At 41.7% G+C, this 18012-nt stretch overlaps 1 protein-coding gene and 1 pseudogene across 2 annotated transcripts in view; one reads left to right on the top strand and one right to left on the bottom strand.

The window, feature by feature from the left end:
* The window catches only part of SPATA5 (spermatogenesis associated 5), a 132261-nt gene that overhangs the window by 72123 nt on the left and 42126 nt on the right, over window positions 1-18012 (top strand). The window lies entirely within an intron of this gene.
* LOC118612547 lies at window positions 8990-9108 on the bottom strand (annotated as a pseudogene).

Consider the following 18012-nt stretch of genomic DNA (forward strand, 5'->3'; position numbering starts at 1 on the left):
AAGTTGAGGAGGAAACCATGGGCATATGCACCTGCAATGCAAAAATTATTTGAGGACACTGCTATTTTTTTTTTTTTTAAGTTATAAGAATTTTGACTCTAAATGAAAATTGAAAAGGATAGAATTATAGAAACAAACAACAAGGAAAGCCTCAAAAGATTCTGTAAACTAACAAAAATTATTAAGACCAGCTTCTCCATCAGGCGGCGACCGTCTGAGCTGTCCAGGAAGCTGGTCTCCTGTTCTCCTAAAGGCATCTAATGGGTTATAACCGTCTGTGGCTGTTGTTCTTAACCTGGCGATTTTGGCCACCCCTCCCCCCAAGGGGCACATAACAACATCTGGAGACATTTTCGGTTGTGACAATGTTGACGTCCAGCAGGCAGAGGCCAGGGAGGCCGCTGCATGCCCTCCCGTGCTGGACGGGAGAGCCCTCACAACAGTGTCATCTGGCCCGAGTCAGTAGTGTTCAGGCTGAGATTTTATCCCGATGGGAGTTTTCCCAAATGAACAGCCACACCGACGTTTATAGTGCCCCACAGGGAGGTTTTGTTTTGTTTGTTTGAATTACTCATAAGAAAGAAGAGCGACCTTAGACTGATTTGAGGACTTAGATGCAGTAAACATAATTTTTCGAAAAATGTTCATGGAAACAACATGGTGATCTTATGAAACAGAAATGGGGAACAATCCTGTTTCACAGAAGGACAGGAAAACTTTCATAGGATTTTTTACCTACACTGTCTACTTATTCTTAATTTATTTCAAGTCTAACACATCTAGAAAGTGAAGTGGTTATTTTACATTTGTCAAAGGGGTGTTTGGTAATTTGCGTTGAATACCAAACTTCTCTCAGATGAATTAAAAGAACCGTTCAGCAGTAACCGACTGGCTGCTGTGCCTCCATGCAAGGTGGGCTTTTCCTTGTCTATTTCACACGCGGGCTGTTACACCCCCACGTCTCCCTGTTGTCTGCCCAGTCGCAGTAGTTTACGGTGGAAGGAAGTGTATGTGATCGCACAGGTGTAAACACAAACACGCGGGGCGACTTAGGGTGAGGGAGTTGGAGACTAACGAAGCGTCTAGGTTGCCCGGCCTCGGATGCGGGGCGTCCCTGTGACACGGATGAGGCCCCTGGAAGTGGCTGTGGCCGGAGCGGAGAGCCTTCACTGCAGCTGGGACGCTGGGGGCGAAGTGTGAGTGATCTTGATCCCGCGCTGTGACAACCTGGGAGTCGACATGGTGTTTTAAACGATGTTAGCCGCCATACTGCCCACTCCCCATTAACCGAATGTATGCTGTGAAAAAGTCACGCTTTCTGTAAAGCAAGAGGAGGTGCAAACAGTGTGGCTTGAAGTCACAAATCAGAGCAAGTCCCTCTGCCTTGTTTACGTGTTCAAGAACGAGTTGTCTCCCTGGTGGAGACAGACAGGAGTTCTGCATTCTGTCACCACCAAAAGTCTTCTTAACGTTTTTTTTTTTTTAATTAAGGGACCGCCAGAGCTATGAAGTTAGTATAGAGAAAATTTCAGATAAGAAGTAGGAACTCAGAGGTGAAAAATGCAGTTCAATGATCTCTTAGAGATTGTAATATGTAAAATAAATTGTTTCACTGGTAACAAAGTAATAAGCTTCATGTGTTATACTATATGCTCTGTATTCTTTAGTTATCTTTTCATTCTTAAAGAATATTTTATTTAGGTGATATTGCGAATAGGTGATATATCAATTACATGATTCGAAGGTCAGACCTGTGTGGACACACAGGGCGACACCTTGCTCCCACCCCGCACCCCAGTCTCACCGTCCTCACTGCCTGGTACTGGTCTCTCCTTCCAGCGTTGTTTTTAGTACAACCAGGTATGCGTGTTTACTTACCGGTTCCGTTACGCATTCCCCCCAAACACACCCAGCACGGGGAGGCACACGCGCTGCCCAGCGCCTCGCGCGTCCCGTGCGCGCCGAGTCCGGGGCGGCGCTTCTCCGTGGGTGGGTGTTTCCCTCGCCCTTCTGTGGGCTGCGTGGGCACAGACGCCACACGAATCGTCCCCTGTTGGCAGACGCGTAGGCCACTGCCAGCCTTTGGCATTTCTGACAGTACCTCAATGAATAACCTTGTCCAAATGTCACTCGGTACTTGTGCAGGTGTGCTGAAAAGTGGCTTCGCTGTGTGGAAGAGCAAACACCTTTATTATTTGGGTAAATACTGCCTTATTTTTTTCGACAGTGTTTCTACCATTTTGCACTTTCACCAGTAATTTTGAATGTATCAGGATTTCTAAGTTGGTACCAGCAGTTACTAGTTAATTGAAAAAGCCAGTTCGGTAAAGAATCATTAAAATATTTTCTATAAAGCTTAATGATTTTACTTCAACATAAAACATTTAAATATGCATTAATTTGCTATTTGTTTTAGGGCAAATGCTTTGCTTTGCCAGTAGTCGACTGATTGGAGTTCTGTGATGTCTCTTATCTGAACCTCACCATATTGAGTTAAATGTTTGGCTTTTATAGGGTGAGAACATAGGACACCCTGAGTGTTCCTATACAGACGTTTTTCTGCCTACACCAAACGAACTGTTACTTGAGCTATTCACCTTTATTGAATTTCCCTGAAGCATTTGCCTCTGTTTTCTCAGAAATAGTAATGTTCTTTTAACAGCCACATTTCACTGGTTCATAGAATATTTATTTATGCATATCATTTTAATATTAAGCAATTGTTAATCTAGCAGCTTCGATTCCGGGTTTTTACATTGTTTTGTTCACTGATGTGTCGCTGCTTATCAGCGTGTCTGACGCAGTAAGTGCTCGGTAAATACGCGTCGCACGGGAGAGAGGAAGGGAACGGGGGGCGTGAGGCAGACCCCACTGACCCTTGATTTGCCCCAGCCCACGAGCATCATCGCAGAGGGTAGTCGCATCAGCCAGGGGCAGCGAGCCTGCTGTGGCTGGCACAGTTGTGCATTAGAAACTAAGATCTTGTGATACTTGCTCTGTGTGTAAATTGAAAGCGCGGTGGCCTAACGGGAGCCTGATTCTAAGCGCTAACTCATCTGCTCGGCGCAGGGGCCAGCCTGGGCGAGCCGTCTGTGCGCTGTGCTCTTGCCCGGCCAGCAGCTTCCTCTGTCTTTGATAAAGGTAACCGAGACTAGCCGAGTGTTTTCTAAACTTGGTTTCCCTCCGCGCATCGCCGTGGATTTGCCAAACGCACTTACTACTTACTGCCGTTCACTTTGCAATCAATTCAAGATGCTTTGTTCTGGACCCTCATCCACGTACGATGTTCGAATGGAGTCAGAGGTGCAGGCTTTTTTGTGTCCCCTTGGAGCATGTTGAGCTTTTTCCTTCTAAGTTCTTGAAAGAGGAATATATTCAAGGCTGATCGTTTGTATGCAGAGCTCCGTAGGGAGCGGATTTAATTTCTACCGTGAGCTGGCGTTGTCGCCCTCGGAGGCACACCGTCACCGCGGGCCCGGGCGCCGTCGCGCTCTCCCGGCTGCCCGCTCGGTTTTCGTCCGTTCATTGTTGTTTGTTCCTCACTCGCTTCCCGCATCACCCTGTTCTTCTAATCTGGAAATTTAACACTTACCTGTTTCAGCGCCAGGCTAATATTTAGATAATTAGGGAACTGTTTCCTGAGGCCGTGCTGATGAGACAGCTGGCTTTGCTCTGAGATACGTGTTTGTTTTAGCCGCGCTCCGCCGGCCATGATACAGCTGTTTTGAATGTCCAGTGCGTCGTAACGACTGAAGGGTATTACCCGAAAGGGAGATTTTTGATGTCGTGTTGATAAACTGCTGCTGCTTTACACAGAACTCTCTCTTTACGTTGCATCGAGCTCCTTTAATGAATAGAGTATACAGCTGTTATTTTGGCCATGTCTTCTCTTGTTGATCACACATCTTTTAGACGTGTTCGGTTGTAGATGGTGGGAAACCCGCCTCTGCGTGTCAGCCAGATGCGGCCTGCGTGCAGTGTGGGTGGGTCTGCCTTGCACGCCTCAGTTTAAAAAGGTCTCGTCATGCACACTTTAATTTCCAAAAATTGATCTCTTTCTTTTTCTTTTTTCTTTTTTTGCAAGGAAACCTTTTGTCAGAGGAACTTTTTTCAGAAGGCATTTGTCTCGGAAAAATCCATTTTACCAAAAGATGTTTAAAAATATCTAAAATGTAACTATCGTATAAGATGTATTCATGTATATAAAGACTAAGGTAGAAGTCACAAAAACAATGGTTAATTCTTTTTCTAAAATTATGTTTAATAACATGTAATTTTTTTCAGTTTAAAAAGAAAAAGATGGTATCATCTCTGCATCGTTAACTTAAGAGAGAACTTTGGTCCCTTGTGTAGACACAGTCAATGTAGCACTTTTATTTATTCTGCAGATGCATAGAACTCTTGATGATTTTTAATCTTTTCTAGAAAATATCACCTTGAGTGTTAATATTGCGTATCGATTTCAGTATAATGTTCCAAATACTTAGTCATGAAGAAGAATGAGGCCTCGCCTAAGTGTACCCTCGCCGGTGTACCCTCCAGCAAGCGTGAAGCGTTCGTTTAGGACCTCTGCACGTCCCGGCGTTCATTACATTAATTTGTGAATGTGAGTTTTGAGAGGAAACGTCATCATTTCAGGGTTCATTTTAAAAAACTGACATCATGATGACACAAGGTAGTGTGAACTTGGGCCAGAAGGCATTGCATGTGATTTGCTCTTTAAGCAAAAGAATTAATCGAAATGTAACTTTAACAATTATGCTTCTTTTAACAGAAATATCTTGGCAAAGAAAATAGAGCATAAAATTCAGAAATTAGGATTCTCCATGGTTTTGCTGTTGTAGGAGACGCGCAACTTCCCCACGGGGTGTTGCCATGACCACCGTTACCTGTGACACGTGACGTGGCCCCCCTCTTCAGCTCCATGCTCAGCTCCAGATGATTCTCTTAAGCCACGTTTGGAAAGACTGTACTCATGTGTGTAGGAAGTGGTGTCAACCGTAGGTCAGCTTTGAACTTTTTTGTGAAATAGCACACAGATTTTTTAGACAGATATAGAAAAATGGGAAGTCTTGGCGAGGTGAAGCCATCCCTTGGGACTGGACACTGGGGTAGAAAAGCGATATCACATATATTTTGTTTTTTGAGTGTGAATTTTAATCCATCATTCTTTTCTGAGAAGCGAGCTTAGAAACTGATTTATAGAGATAATTGAGACCATTCGCCCTGGACCTTTCCCACGTGGCTCGCCTTTAACTCAACGTAGCTCTGCCCTGCTGCTGCGCGCGCCCCTCCTTCCCGCTGCTCCCAGGGACACACGGGTCCCCGCCAGGGATCGTCCGCCTGGTTTCCACATCTCATCGCTAGTTCCTCCTGGTGGTGCGATTTTATTAAGAGTGAACTCGTCGCCAACCAATATCAAACAAAATGTAACGGCTTCTTACGGGTTCTTCCCTGTCTTGAATTCACAAATTCGATTCTGCTGACTCCACGTATCTTCTTGAGACACTGTACCCCTTTGGCTCCAGCGACACCTCCGTTTCCCCTCTGTTACCTCTTTGTCTGCTGCTCCTTTTCTATGTCAGTTGAATTTAACAATCAGTATGGCACAAGAATTGGACACAAATCTGAATCCAGCCAGGCGCCCAGTTGTGGTTTTAACTCCGGACGTGGCTCGCCGCGTCCTGGCTCTGGCGTTTCCCTGGGTAGCTGTGCCCGCCGCCCCTGGCTTCCCTGCCCCCTGCGTCGCGTCCTCCTCCGTTGACCAGGTTACGGTGCTGCTGCGCAGGCCTCACACTGCCTCGCAGCCCGCAGTGGCTCCCTGTCGTTCGCCTCAAGTTCCAGCACTCCATTCTAGCTTTTTTTAGTTTAAAAAGTTGGGCCCCAGCCTCTCGCCACCATTTGCTGTTTTCACCGAACGGCGACCCATTTATCGTGGCGGGGAGTCTTCCGGCGCCCCGTGTTCTGCATGTGCCGAGCGCGTTATTTCCCCCAGGCTTGTGCCTCTCCGGTCTCTCTTCTGTTTGTCGAACTACATCGTGACTTTTCCTCAGCTCTCTGTCTTAACATTTTCCAGTAAGGCGGGTTTTTTAAAACGAACGTTAGCCCTACCAAGCTCTTTTTCTCTAGCGTCCTTCTCTTCAGTACCATTTAGTTCAGTTGTTGATTTTCTCTAATAGTTTATTTTTTTTCCCCAGATTTTGCCTATCTAGTAACGTGAAAGTACTGTAAGGTCAGAGAGATGAAATCCTATTTTTGGTGGCAGGGAATAGATATTCCTCAAATATTTGCCCATTGAATGAAAGGAGATGCAGAGGTTAAATATTTAAATCTCCCTAGTTTTCACTAAGAAATTGAAACCAATTTCTGAGAAGAAAGTTTTTAAAAAATAACATCACAATTTTATCAACTTCAATAGTTTTAGAAATTTTACATCAGCAGGGGGCAGTCAAACCAAAGTGCATTCTGCTGTCTCAGGAAAATGAAAATCTGTCTGTTATTCTTGGAGTACCGGCTGTGCGTTGTAATCCATTTGTAAATAAATTTCAAAGCTATTCAGTAGGTAGATTTATAGAATTGTTTCACTCTTTTAATTCGTGGAAGGTAAATAAGGTTCTTTTTAAGTGTAAAAAAATTGAAAAATGTGTTAGAACACGAAATGCTTTATTTGGTGTTTTTGATGGATGGCCACTTTTACAGAGAAATTTGTCTTTCCTGCCTAAGTATCAGAATTCCAGTTAAATTAACTTATCATTAGGCTGTTTTTCACTCAATAATATTAACTTTTATGGAATATTTTTGTTTTCCCCTGTGAACTGAAGAAAAATGAGTTTTTATTAGAGGCCGTGGTGTAACACTAAAACATCGTTTGGCAAATTCTTGAAGTTTTATTGAGTTTCTCTTCCTGAACGTTTCCTCTGGCCGGCTACAAACAACTAGTGGTATGTGTTTATTGACGAGCTCGTTTTCATCTCCTGCTCTTGGAGGTTAAACTAGTACTTAATAAGGGAGAAACACAGTTTCTGCTAAACAGTGTTTATCATATACTGATGGTATTACTGTGTTTCCTGTTTTGTGTTCACAGTACGAAGATTCTGAAAAACCGCCTTTGTGTAAATGCTCCGCTCACATTCCAGACAAGTATAATCTTGTCTGCTGGTAGGCAGGAAAGAGTGACGTCCTGGAATGCTGTTAGAGGAGGAAATCTCTTTGTGTTCCACAAACGACACCCCTAAACCTTTAAGAATATAATTTTAAAATGACCAACTCTGTGTTTGCTTTTCCTTCCGTTTACTAGCTTTACATGCATTTAGTTCTGAAATGCAGGGCGTCAGAAAAAAGCACCCATTGTGTCTGAAAAGAAGCGTCTTCCTGGTGCTTTGCTGGAAATTGTTTGGTAGAAACATCAGAGGGTGTAAACATAAAAACAGATTTAGTAAATAATGATTACCTTTTGTTCTCTTAGTTTGAGATCCTGCTTTCAGTTATTCTGGATATATACCCAGAAGTAGGATTGCTGCATCATACAGTAATTCGATTTTCATTTTTTTGAGAAGCTACCATACTGGTTTTCACAGCACCCTCACCATTTGACATATTTTGTATTTCTACCGACAGTGCACAAGGCTTCCAATTTCTCCACACCTTTTCTAACATTTGTTATTTTCTGGGGATCTTTTTGTTTTATGTTTTTGTTTTTGTTGTTTTTTAACAGTGCCATCCAGACAGGCGTGAGGTGACATCTCATTGTGCTTTTGAAATGCATTTGCCTGATGATTAGTGATGTTGAGCATTTTTTCATCTGCTTGATGACCGTTCATATGTCTCTGGAAAAGTATCAATTCAAGTCCTTTGCCAGTTTTTAAATTTGATTTTTCATTGTTAAGTTGTAGAAGTTCTTTATTATATATTCTAATATTAGCCTCTAATCAGATACATGATTTGCGGATCGTTTCTCCCAATCTGCAGGTTGCCTTCTTACTCTGTGGCTTTTGTTTTTTGATTCACAGAAGTTTTTAATTTTGATGGAGTCCAGTTTGTCTATTTTTACTTTGTTGACTGTGCTTTTGGTGTCATTCCAGGAAATCCTTGCTAAATCTAATGTCATAAAGCCTTTCTCTTGTGTTTTCTTCTAAGAGTTTTTTATAATTTGGGGCCTTGCGTTTAGGTCTTTGATCCGTTTTGAGTTATTGTTTGTACATGGCATAAGGCAAGGGTCCAAGCTTCATTCTTTTGCATGTAATAATCTAATTTTTCCAACACTGTTTCCTGGACACACCTGTGTTGGTTTCATAAAAATTTCACAGTTTTACATTTCATATTTAGATCTATAAATTATAAGTACAGGTCCATTTTTGCATGTGAATGCAAAATTGTTCCAACATCATTTGTCGAAAAGACTTATCTCTTCTCCATTGGATTGCCTGTACACCTGTCAAACATCGATCGACCTTATTTGTGTGGAGGTCGTTTCTATCCTTTCACCAAACCACTTTGTCTTGATGATTATAACTTTATAGTAGGACCTAAAATCAGGTAATGTGTGTCTTCCAACTTAGTTCTTCATTTTCAAAATTCGTTTTACCTGTTCTAGTTCCTTGGCCTTTCCATGTATAGTCTCAACTTGTTACTACCCGGCCGGGATTTTGTTTGAGGTTGTTTTTAATCTATGGGACAATTTGGGGAGAATTGGTAACTTGAACGACATTGAACATCCAGTCATGAGCATTGTCTTTCTATTTATTCAGATATTCTTTATTTCAGTGTATTGTAGTTTGCAGCATAGAGAACTTACGCATATTTTAAATTTATAATTAGGTAATTCTTCTTTATGGTATTATATATGGTTTTGTACATTTATTTATTTAAATTTTTATTATTTTTTCTTTTTAGGCGAGGCAACCTTTGGTTGACCTCACAGATTGCAAGGACCTTGTCAGCTTACAATTCCTTTATTTTTTATTTTGTTTTATTTTTTTTAATTTTTTTACACCTACAACACCTGGTCTTCCTAGGTGGTCTCCCATCCAAGTACTAAACAGGCCCGACCCTGCTTAGCTTCTAAGATCAGATGGGATCGGGCTCGTTCAGGGTAGCATGGCCATAGACTAGTTTTGTTTATTTTTAAATTTGGATTTCGGTTGTTGGTGGTATCTAGAAATATAATGTATTTTTGCGTGTTGATCACCTTTGCTATACTCACTATTGGTTTCTATTTTCTTTTTTTCTGCCTTTTTTTTTGAATTATTGGAATATTTTCAATACTCCATTTCAATTCATCTATTGCCTTTATTGACTTACGTTGTATTTCATGTTCTGCAAAAACTGACACGTCTTTCCACTACTATTTATTACCATAAATAGAAGCAATTTGAGAACAATTTTATGTATGTTGCTAATTTTCTGAGTCATTTAGCTTATACATTCTATTACTTTTTAAAGCTTATTTAATATGAACTTTCCCTGTGTTCAGTTGAGGTCTATTGCTATTCAGTCATATTAGAGGAATAGATTTCCAGGATAAAACAAAAATTGTTTAAAAAACTATGCCCACAAAGAAGTAAACATCGAGGGATAGGGCTAAAGTTGGAGTACTCACATTCTCTCTTCCTTTCAAGACACACAAAACATAAAACAAGATAATTTACCTTGTTCATTGCCATCAGGACATGTCAGATTTGAATGTCAGTGTAATAGCCCCGCACTGTCAGCCTGCTGTTGAGTACTCTGCAGAGTACGGTGGCAAGTCACAGGTGGATTGTTCAGGTGCTCAAAGGCCCCCCCCTACCCACTCCCCCAGCCCCCAGGAATAAGCTGGTAATCCACTGACAGGCCATCGCTGGAGCAGGGACGGCACCCTTTTTCTTGGGCGTATCATTGCTCCCGAAGGCCTCTATCATGCTCTCTGTTTCAGGAAAAAGAAATACTGTCCTAGATTTCCTTTCTTCCCCTCAGTCCCTGTTATGCAAAGCAAACAGACTTGTTTACAGAACATCCAGCGTTTCATTGAGTAAATGACAGGTAGGAAATTAAGCCGTTAATACAGGAGGATGACTGAGCGAGGAAATCCGTCTTTTGTCAACCACTCATTATTATTTTTAAAATAGAATCTGCTTTCAGTTTCAGTAGTTGGGAGTGTTAGATGTACATGGTTTAATGGATTTTGTACTTAAAACTCTGGTTTCCTTCTTTTACTCACAATCCTACATCATAATAGAAAACAATATGAATAGTCTTCTGAATGATTGATAGAGAATCATGATTTGGGCTTATTTATTGAGTCAGAGCTCCACACCTATTCTGTGTCATAACACCTTCCTCAGAGGACGAGTTTGGGAAAAAAAAAAAAAAAAAAAGCCATCCTTGCTTGCAATGCCAAAAGATAAGTGTCTAAATTGAAAGTGCTGCATTAAATTCAGGCCTTATTTAAATCTATTTGAAAGCGACCCTTTCTGGTTTCTAGAGTGGATTGCTGATTGTCACAGGGCTTTATGTGAACTTCCTTTTTAAAAAAAGCTCGATAAGGTATTAAACGTGATATTTACAGAAATATGAAGAATAATCCTAACAGTACATGTAACATTATTCCCCCAAAATGAAGTTTACTGAAATCAAGGCTAAAATTTCATGTCGAAGTTTCACGTTGAAGGTAAACACATGTAGGAAGAAAGAGATTTTACTTTTTTTGGTGCTACATGGAAATTTGAGCTCACATTTAATATAAGTTAATGTTGTCACGAACCTACCAAAAAATGTGCTTGTCGTTTTAAACTGCATTAATTATAGCATCCAGGTTGCATCAACGAATAGTTTGTGGTACCCTGTGCTGGTCAGATCATATCTAACTACACAATATTGGGATCTCATGGTTCGTAAATAATTTTAGACACAGCAGGTATGGACCAGAGCATGTTTTAATTCTGGAGAATAGAAGATTATGTGCAGATATAGTTATTGCCTGCATATAATTAAAAGTCCAGCCTGTAGAAGAGACAGAATGAAGAAGTTTCTGGGAGAACGGATGGAATAGTTTTCCAGGAAACAAGAGTCGCTCGCTTCTCCGACTCGCTCGCCCTGGGAGGTGTTGGGTCCCCCCTTCACTCCACCTTTTTTAGAGAGAGGTCGGTTATGCCAAACACCTGCTATATTGATTGGGAAGTTAGAAAAGATCTTTTCAGATCTCTTTTTAAGTTTCGAATTGAGTTAACGGGCATAAAATGATTTCATGATTTAGTCACTTAGCATATATGTAAGAATTTGTAAATTTGGGATTTGAATTTTGAGAATAATTATTGAAGATTACCTTCGGCCCTATGAATGTTCCATACATTTTTGCTCCTCTGCATTGTTCTTCTTTTTTTAAAGTAATTCAAAGTATTTATCAAAAAGAAAAATGAAACATCAAATTTTGGCCCAGGGTGTATAAATACAGTCTGAAGTTAGAGGTACGAGAGTCCTGCTTATCCCGTCACACGTGACAGCTGGACATGAGATGCCTAATCGCTCCATCTGATAACTTGCTACTTTCTTTGTAGCAAATATGGCCCCTCCTAAGATGGGGGGATCTGTTTGAAGGTCGTTCTCTGGCAGCGTTCCTTTGAACTTTAGGCCAGCTGTTTGAATGGGTAGGTTCAGCCCATCAGCCCAAACTTCTTGACATTTGTTCTTTTTCTGGAATGTTATATATGTTTTGGAAAGTAGATGATGAATATGGGTTATGTGTTTGTACAGAATTCAAGAGAGAGTGGCTTTTTAGCCTTAAATATTTGTATTACAATCAGGTTTTTAACGGCGTTTAGACACTAAGCAGCTGAGCGGCATGCAGAAAGTACCTGGTACTTCGTTCCCCGCTGCGGGATGCGGGAGCGAAGGGAGGCGTGCCGGCGCGTGCGTCCCCGCGTGCTTGCCTGCGTCCTCGCCATCCTGGGACGCTGGTCACGTGTGATCCACGGCCTGGTCGAGTGGCTCTTGGCGTCCTGATGTCCTGGCGAACCTTCATCATGTAAATAAACATATTCAGTTGAGAGAGCATCTCATAAAAGTAGCATTTGGATAAATCAGATATATTGAGACTTTTAAATAATTTATATGAGCAATTTTATTTCATCTTTAGATTTGATTTTTCTAGAGACCCTGTACATGTGGTGATTTCACATATAAATCTAAAACACTTTATTACATAGACATACTAACTTCGGAAGTCTACTGTAACTTCGCTCTCGTGGCCACGAATTGAAGACAGTGGTGGTTCTTTCTGCCGTTACTACTGAGAAAGCGTTAATCTCCCAACAGCTGAAAAACCAAGTGCATTTATGAAAAGTACTTACAGGATGGCATGACTGCCTTTTCTTTGTTCTTCTCTTAAAATAATGTAGTATAAGCAGGTCTTAAATGTAGTATAAGTGGATCTTAAATCATTCGAAGCTAGATTTGAATTCTATTTTGGCCTTTCCTGTGTGGCATGAGGCACTGTTCCCTCATCTATAAGGTGGGAATACCACATTCTTTGCAGAAATGTTGAGACATGGATAAATACTTGGCTTTAACGCTTAAAATTTTGAGTTGCTACACCTTGGTTTATTTTTCCCTTTCAGTACCAATGTTGAAAATGTTCCGCCTGTTAATACAGACTGTATCCACAATTGTCATTAGTCATCACTGTAAGTAACCTGTCTCTTAACTCCGAGTACTCCTTCGGGAGGCCTGGTTGACGCCCCTTCCTCTACACCCTTGTCCCAGAGGTTTCTGAGACCTGGGGCAACGCCGGGGTTTTGCCTACGTGGTCATCGGTTGGCAGGAACCCACTGCCTCGGGGCTTTTCCACTTGTTTGGCGCGGACCTGTTAGAACGTTCTGATGACCTAAACTGGGACCCCAGCCTTCTTGTCTTTTTTAACTGGCCTGCGTCGATCAGAGTCTGGAGAGAGGGACGGGAAAGTGTCAGCTGGAAGCCGGGAGACTGGCGATCAAAGCTTTCTGTCCTTCATCACACACGTAGCACGTTATTTCCCGGAGGTTCTCCTTTAGCCCCTGGATGGCTCAGTACCGACCCAGCAACAAACTTCCCTCCGCCCCGCCCCCACCCATGTGACCACACGAGCACACACACACACACACACACGCACACGCACGCACACGCACGCACGCCCCACACACGTGCTTTTCCCTTCAATGCCAAAGGACGACCTGATTTCTATAGGCGTGTTGTTTTTCACAGTGCTTGGCTGACTCCGGCTTGTTATAATTGTTCCCACAAATGATTAAAATCTCTGATAGTTATGCAAAAACTGTAAGGACCCATATATGTGTACTAATAACTTTACCTGTGCCACTGAAAGTGTGTGGTAGATTTATTCTGCGGTAGTAAATCAAGGGCTCCGGGTTTGGAGAATTATAATTCTACAGTTCTTGTGTATGTAATACTGAAAATTAGAAATAGTAAGGGAGTTTAGAAAAATATAAATCTAATAGCTATAAAAAAAATTCCATTATGTAAATATTCAGTTTTTGAGAATGTTTATTACTCAGTCTTCTGGGTTGGTTTTTTTGGGGGGGGGCGGGCGGGGGGGTCCTACCTAAACCAAGCCACAAATAGTGGCTACTGTACTGTAGATTTTAATAATAAATATGTTTAATCAAAGTACTTTGGGTATAAAAACATTATTACTCTTTAATATTACTTTAGTCTGTTCAAGTCAAGAAAATCCATTTTATAAATATGTATCCTCTCAGGAATGTCCTATTTGGACTCCCAGGAAGTTGCTCTCTCACCAGTAAGTCAGGCCAGTTGTCTTAATTTGCCAAGACGTACCGCGAAGTCCTTTTTACAAACAGAAGGACCGAGGGACAGTGTTAGGCAGTCGGCCAGCAGGCAAGCGGAGAGCCCGTAGAGGAGCTGAGCAGAATCCAGGCCTGTGGGCTCGACAGTTCCTCTGGTTTCCCTAAAAATCATTGAAACACTTTTGTTTTAATTACACTGCCTTATGGACATGATGAAAATTTCAGGAAGGGTACATTCTCGTGAATCTTTAGCTCTGTGTATCTGTTGGTTTCATTTATATTTTAATATTCTAATAGGTTACTTTTCTGTCTTGCTCAGCAAAGTTCAATTACTTAAGGATAAGCTGTATACATTATCAAGTTCAGTTTATTTACATGCTCTGAGTAATAGTGATGCTAATTATGCTTTCCCTGGCTTTTGTTCTGTTATTATCAGAGGCTGGATTATAGTTTTTTATACTATGTCCTGCACCGGGTGCCAGATGCAAGGGAAGCCAGTAAATAACTTAATATCTAGAGAGATTCCAGCTTTAGTTGAAAAAGGAAGATGCCTTGGAAGTAGGACTGTTGTAAACCACATGGTAATTATAAAGCTCCATAATTATAAGGAGTATTTTCTCTCCTTTCTGTAACCTGTCTTAAAGTGTTGGATATGATTAAAAGCAGAAGTGCTTCTTTCAATGAGGAGAAAGAAAATACTTGTTTTTATAGTTAGTTTTCGAAACAAAAGAAAATCTCTACTGGGAAAAAACTGTGTTCATACAGGACTTGTCGTGTCAAATTTTCCAGACTCATCGGGGCTTGAACCCTGTTTCTTGGTTTTGATGAAGTTGTTCATAGTAGTTTAAGAGGATCCTGATGTCCTCCTACTCTTCTTGTTGCGTACAATAACAATCACTGTCAGTTTGGGGACTCGCCCCGAAGACACGTGAAGGTGTTTCTCCAGCCTTGGACAGTTTATTTTTTCCTTCCCACCTCTTGCAGGACAGAGTACCTAAGTGTCCACTGGCGGTTAATGTACATGCTTTGGACTGCTCTTTGTCTGACTCATCCCCAAATCACAAGCTCTTAAGGGGACAGACTCGCCGCTCTCCTCCCCGCGCCAGCCGTCGCTGGAGCCAGCGCCGCAGCGTTGTCAGGCCGCGAGCGCAGGGCTGGGCCGCAGACCCCTCTTCTTGCCTCCTGCCTCCACGCCAGCTCCAGGGCTGGCCGCGCGGGGGCTGCTCGGCCGGCTCTCGCGTGTCTCATGCCACGCTGGTCGTGGAACCGGGAGCGACTCTCCCCTGAGCGCAGAGCCGCGGTTCCGGACCCTTCTCTGTCCTGCGCCAGTTTTCTGAGTGCGGTCTGGAGATCATAGTAATTCTTTATTTCCATTTTCACTGCCTTTTCCTCAGGAGTCACAGTGAAAAAAGGACTTTCACTTGTCATTTCATATACAACTCAAATTCCAAAGAATCGAGGGATGTTATCACAGAATTTCTCTTATTCTTATTTATGTGAATGAGATCTCTCTGTACTGTCTGTATTCAATTACAAGGATGAAATCGAATTGAAAAAAGAATCATAGCCATAAGTAATACTCTCCTGTTTATAAGAATTCATTGGGAATATAATACTAAAGAGATAATTCCATCTGTCTCATTAAGAAATGAATTTCTAAATTAAGTTTAATATTTTTTTCTAAATCGATACTACATATAATTGTACATAAATAATTATAATGGTAATTCAGTCTAGAAGAAATTAATACTTAGAACCTTATGTTCATATGATTTTTATAAATTTTTAACACATCCATATTTTTATTTTGAGAACTACTACAAGATGATCAGCGAAGGGAATAAATTCTCTCAGGGTGGTGGCGTGGAAATATGAATTTAAGAAGAAAAAAGCAATGTAAAATATCTCACAGCTCATTTTAAGCGGATGGTAGTTTTAAATCTGTCGACTACTTTAGAAAGAGTTGACATAAAGGTCTTATTTTAAGATCTCGATATTTGTAGTGCTCTAGAAATTACATCCTTTACAGCAGTTTGAACATGAATACATGTGAGACAAGGCAACGATTTCAGTTTTCTTTTTTAAATGTACACGCAGTTCCTTTTTCGCACTGCTAAGGGTTGCATGTGCGCACTGATTGAGACCAGAACACTGCATTTTTGGAGAAAGGGAGGCGGTGGAGAGAGAGAGTGCTTTGAAATTAAACAGGGAAGCTTTTCCAGGCAGTGGTAAAGAGTGGGTGGTTATAAAATGGTTTTCGGAAGGAGATCGTCTGGAAAGGTGAAAGGATCAGAATGCGGATAGGGCAAAAGCTGCGGGAGTCGGACCGGGCCCCAGCCAGCCTGCAGCAACTGCCTTAGCGCATTTTTTAGTATGTGCCCTTAACTGCATATTTTGATTCCTTCCACTTCCTGTCAAAATGAATGACTTATTTCTGCGGTGACTAGATTTGAACGGGCTGGCCATCTGGTAACACCACAGCCTTTTCTAAGGCATTGTATTTTTTAAAGTGGGGCAGGAAGATGGCAGTGTTCCTTCACTACCAGTAAAATGTACCCACCTTGGCAAAACCTCGTCACGTGATAGAACTGAAATCGGAACACGCGTAGGCACACACTTAAAAACACTTTTTCTTTTATACTCAACTCATTAAAACCAAGATGTTACGAATAATAAAGAGAGGAGTTACATGCTTGGAAATGGGGAAATAGAGAATCAGGTGATAAAATGAGATAGAGCTAAAACTAGGTAAATGTATATTTGCTGAAAAACTTGGCAAAATCCTAGGCAAAGAAATTAGAATTATCTAATTCAGAAAATTTACAAGGCATCAGTGAGAGGAAAAAAAGAAACTCAGGAAGGATACCATGAAAAAATTTTTAGGAAAAGAATAAAAGTCTTAGGGCCAGGAAATAAAATCATAAAAAATGGGGATACGATGTCTACAGTAGAACAGATAGGAAATGAAGGCTAATTGTTTTCCACTTAAGTTTCTATTCAACTCTATAAGTAATAGTTATGAAAACTAAGTTTATTCGATGAACTCAGTGATGATCGGGGGAGGGGGAGCGGTCATCCCCCAGCGTGCGAATGCCCGCCCTTCACGGGATTCGGGTGACTCGCTGATCCTGACACCTCCCCCAGCTGCCTCATACACACAAAAACAATAAATAAATCCTGGATTTTGCTTCCACGTCAATGACTTGAAAGTCTAAACCATGTGATTTTGATCATGTGGCAAAATGTAAAATTTTTAAATTTTCGAAGTATTATTTTAGGAAATAGTTTTTTTAATGCTTTTTTTTTTTTTTTTTTTTAATCGTGGAGAGAATAAAATGACAGGCCCAAATCACGTTTGGTAGGGAAAATAATAAACTCGAATCTCAGATCAGGTAATCCTTTACTTCTTTTGGACATTTTAAAAGTTTGGGAATTCTCTCGGAATTAGTGTATGGCAGTGTGTTTGCGACGAAAGGCGAATCATGACTTTGAGTGCACGGGTCGTGTTTCTCTGTGTACGTGGGGAGAGGGGGAGGGGACACGTAGATTTTCTGTCCATGTCATACAAAGTCTCAGTGTAGAGACAGGTTTACCGAGCTATCAGTTTACCGAGGCGTAACAATAGTGGAGATGAATAACACGTCTTTTCAGTATTTCATCTCTCTCCTTGACAAGTGAGGTTCCGGGCGTGGTAATACCTGTTGTGTAGCAGCTCCCCAGAGGAGTTCCAGCCGAGAAATACGGAGTGCAGAGGCAGCACATAAACATACCGTGGTTGCATCACGTCCGAGGAGGAAAGCACAGAAGGAGCATTGGAGCACAGTGAACCTCTCCTAAAGGGAGCGGTGCTTGCTGCAACCTGTCTGCAGCCGTCGGAGGAAGGAAGTCAGCAGGGAGGGGCGGAATGCCAGGTCCGGGTGCCAGAACGTCTCCTCACTCGTAACTGAAGAGAAAGCAGGCTTCTGTAACGCCAAGCAATGTTCAGATTCAGCTGCCGAAATCACGGTAGCGCCCTGGAGTTTAGAAGCCATGTTTTCTTACCAATAAAGGCGGTCTCTATCGAAGTGTCAATACTGAACACCACAGGATAAGTGTTGAAAGGCACTTAAATCACCTCTGACCCTCTGGTGCTCAGATGAGGGGGCAGGGGTCGGAGAACATGGTTTGACTGCTGGTCCCGAGTCGCGTCCATTACAGTCTGTTATGATGTAACCGCGTCACTGTCAAATCCCAG

This window comes from Rousettus aegyptiacus, unplaced genomic scaffold (assembly GCF_014176215.1).
Source record: "Rousettus aegyptiacus isolate mRouAeg1 unplaced genomic scaffold, mRouAeg1.p scaffold_m13_p_16, whole genome shotgun sequence".
Lineage (NCBI taxonomy): Eukaryota > Metazoa > Chordata > Mammalia > Chiroptera > Pteropodidae > Rousettus > Rousettus aegyptiacus.